The following is a 4,023-nucleotide window of genomic DNA, read 5'->3' on the forward strand; positions in this document are numbered from 1 at the left end:
ACCAGCTGAGAGCATTGGCTACATATCAGAGTAAAGACCTGACAAGCAGGGGAAGACTTCATTTTCCAACAAGTAAAATATCAAGGCAGAAGTTCAGCTCCTACCTTCCCTCCATGAGAGCCATTCATCGAAATCAGTGGCCATGATCAATGCTGCATTTTCACAATCTAAACAAACATCAGTGTCTCCAGTCCAGTCACATCTTCTAAAGCTGTTTCTTCCCAGTGGAATTTAATTGCAGTGACATTAGTCTCTAGAGAGCAGACACTTCTCAAGGCTACTCATTTGCAGCAGGGACAAAAATCAACGTGATAGTGTCAAAACTGTTAGACACAAAAAACCTGTTAAAGATCCAAGTGAGTAATTGTCCTCCTACTGATGTCAGCAGTAAAATTTAATGGTTCTTCTATCACTAGATTTAAAATGTCCTTTATTTGATAGCCATGAAAAGAATATAATGTTTTTAACTGTTAAAATTCCAGACATATTTTTTTTTGCTATGCTTTGAAATGCCCTCTGACATAAAATGCTATAGCTCCCTTTTGATATGTCTTTGTCATCATTTTATAGAAAGGCCTGGAAACCAGAAGGTTATCTTTGTGTCAAAGTCTTTTTGAATTTATAACCAAACTTGCCACAGTTTAATATTATGGTTTACTAATCATATCAAAGAATCAAAATAAATTCTTTTCTTAAAAACATGAAAAATAGCGGTGTTCATTTTTAGTAGTTATTCTATACTTCTAAAACACATGCTGCTCCCTTTTAAATCCATCTCAAAGACTCTTCTCCCTGGCGTATCATTGCCTTTGGAATCACATAAGCTGAAGGGTGGCTGTCCCTTGCCTTGCTGATATCACAGAAAAACAAAATAAAGGGAAAGAAAAGGAAAAACAGGGGGAAACTAATGAGAATTTAATGGTAAGAGCAAAGTAAGTTTTAGAACTTTGAAATAACAAAATGAAAAATACATGATAAACTATAATGTGGTTTAGCCTCATGAGGTTGAGAGTAATTTTATGGGTTCACAGTGAGCTTGAAAGTATATTTCTGGTTCCATTTAAAGAACTATAGAGTACTTGGTTGGTCTAAAAATTGGATATGGTATATTTTGTATTGGAAAAATCATCCAGCACATTTTTATACAATATTATAAAATAAATGGCAACTTTTACCTTCTGTGAAATACTGTTTAATAAGATTCATAATGAAATGAAAGTGATACTATATTTAAAGTATAATAATAAGATAATGATTATATGAGCAGTATAACTATATAGTCAGTACTCTTGTCATATTTATAATTAAAAACTAGCTATGTGTATCTGCTCAACTTTGAAAAGTTTGCAATTAATTCTAATTTCTGTCTTATTGATGAATAATTCTTATAATTTTTAAAGAATCCCTAATCTATTAAATAAGGGTGAAAAAATGTGAGGCTCAGAATATTTATGGAGATTATAAATTTAATATTCCAATATTCTTTTCACCTTACACAGTATTTAATAATTTTGTAAGTATTGCTGATATCCCATCTTTCATTTTTCTACTATATCTCTGCATAAAATAAATCATACATGTTTTATGATTAAGAGAAAAGGATTAGTTATCTTTCAAGATACTCTAGGTGTAGCACTCCCATCTCTTTTGTAACACTATCTAGTATCTTTGGGGAAAGAGGAAAAGCTAAAACTTCCAAAACAGTGTTCCACAGAATTTTCTCTAGAAGCGCTGCTCCTGAAACTTAGCTGAGGCTCGTGACTAAGAGTATTTCTTTCTTTCTTTCTTTTTCTTTTTTAAAGCCATAGCTGAATTGAAAAAAACAAACAAACAAAAAACAAAAACTGGAGTACAAAACAGCAGCACAAGCCCACTGACTCCATGACTTCTTGCCCCCCAAGTCCTGCAGAGCTGCCAACCATAGCCAGGAGCCATCATATTAGTCTACTGTGTAGACAAGCTTGTCCTGCCCTGGGGTAGGTAGGGGCTGCATTGGGTCCTGATGTCACTGGGTATTAAACTGAACCAGGAAGCAGAGTATCAAGAAGCAGCCAGCATGAAGGGAAGGTGCAACATTGCTACCCCTATTCTACCCAAGCTTCAAGTTAGGGTATTGGTACTTCCTGGGAGCTGTTCTGAGTTCTTGTATGTTTGCTTGTCATGCACATCCCCAGGAAGGCCCCATAGCATGGTCTAATGGTGATGTCTCCAGCTTGCTCATGTCCTCCAGCTTCTTACTTCACCATGTGCTGAAGAAGAACCATTTAGCTGGCCTTCTCTTGCCATCCCTGCCGATCTACCTCGTGTAGAGATCTCACATGTCAGTGTCTCGAAGATCAGCATAGTCATTTCCATAGGAGATGACCTTAATCCCCTTGTCCAGCACGTTTTCTCGAAGCTTCTTGAACTCATCTACATCTCCTTTCCAAACCAGCATGAAATGTTCTAGGCCAGACTTAGGGGCTTGACAGCCTCTAGGAACAGGGCCTGGAAAGTGATGTCGTCCACCGTCCAGCCACAACCCAAGAAAAGAAATGACTTGTTTTTATAGACTTTCTGAATCTCTCTCATAACTTCAGTGTTCCTGAGCACATTCTAACACCCAGCTGGGTGTAGGACAATGCCACTAGGATTGGTATAAACCCCATGGATCTGTAATACACTTAGCTTCCGCTTCTCCTGAGCCCACTCCAGAAACTTTTTCTCATCAATAAGGTCAAGGGATTCAAGCTGTTTTCCATGGTCAGCTGCATAGAGTTCTAGGAAATTGTCAAAATTTGTAGTTAATACTAGGGCTCCATTTTCCATCAGATGGAGAACAGACTGAAGGAGCTGTTTTCCCCAATCTTCTATCTTTGACTCCAGGTCATCAAATACTTCATATAAACAGTCTTTGAAAAATATGGAACGAATATTACTGGTATGGGGGAGTGAGTTTCTGAATGAGGTCATGGGCAACATGGACGAGGTTCTTGTCTTCATGGAGACACTTTTGAAACTTTTTGCTTTCCTCGTCTTCCAGAAGATCAAAATCAATAGCAGCGTCCATCAAGGCCTGAATTAACCCCTTCCAGGATTTCAGGGCTAGGACTTGTGATGCAACTGCACTGCTAATGCCTGTGCCAATCACCAGCATGAGTTCTCCAGGTTTCTTGGTTTTCATGCTTGGAAGCAGCTTCCTGGGCTTTTTGGTGGGAGGTTCGGCATCATTGAAGAGTCCAGAAATCTTGTCTATATCAGAAGCCTGGCTCCCTGTAGAAGCCATCCAGTTTCGTGTCTGCTCCAAATGCCACTGCTCGAGGTGCAGCTACCGGCCGGCACAGCTGTCACTAAGAGCATTTCTTAGTGCACATATATGTCTGATAACATCTAATTGTCTATTTCCTGACAGCCAGAGAGTGAGATCTAACAAGAATATTCTAAGAAGTGTAGGCAAAATGAATATTTTGTAACCCATCCTCAAATATTGTCAAACTTAATATTGTTTTATTTTGTTGGTCAGAAGAAAAACAAAAGACATGGTATATAACTATCCCTCTTCAGCTAGGGCCTATATGATTTCAACAATGTAGAAGTTTTCTTTCTTTCTTCTTTTTTTTTGAACTTAGCTATTAAGTTTTATATAGGTTTAGGTTTTAAGGGAAATAACATAATTAGGTAAATATACATATTCTCTATCACTTGATTTTAGACAATAATGAATAAATGCCACCAAAGAAAGTACAGTGTTAACTGAAAAAAATCAGTTGAAATATGATTGTCATAGATTAGATTAGTGATTAAACTATAGTAAACTGCATTTTATCAAAGACAGAAGGAACTCACCAAGGCCAGCTGGACTGGGTCTAAAAAGGAAGGGAATAAAACCGGACTCTCTGAACATGGCAGACAAGAAGTTTTCAAGATGAGTAAATAACATTGCTGAATTAAATAAGGTTGCTGTAGTGGTACACTATCCTCTAGGCCATCATAAAACTGGGGCAGCTCTGCTTACTCTCAGATGGCCCTCTCAAATTCTGCCCA

The 4,023-nt window shown here is 37.7% G+C and overlaps 1 pseudogene; it reads right to left on the reverse strand.

Annotated features, from left to right (window-relative positions):
- Window positions 1-2,217: 2,217 nt before the first annotated feature.
- On the reverse strand, window positions 2,218-3,278 carry LOC102001665 (annotated as a pseudogene).
- Window positions 3,279-4,023: the final 745 nt, after the last annotated feature.

This window comes from Microtus ochrogaster, linkage group LG4, assembly GCF_000317375.1.
Source record: "Microtus ochrogaster isolate Prairie Vole_2 linkage group LG4, MicOch1.0, whole genome shotgun sequence".
Classification (NCBI taxonomy): Eukaryota; Metazoa; Chordata; class Mammalia; order Rodentia; family Cricetidae; genus Microtus; species Microtus ochrogaster.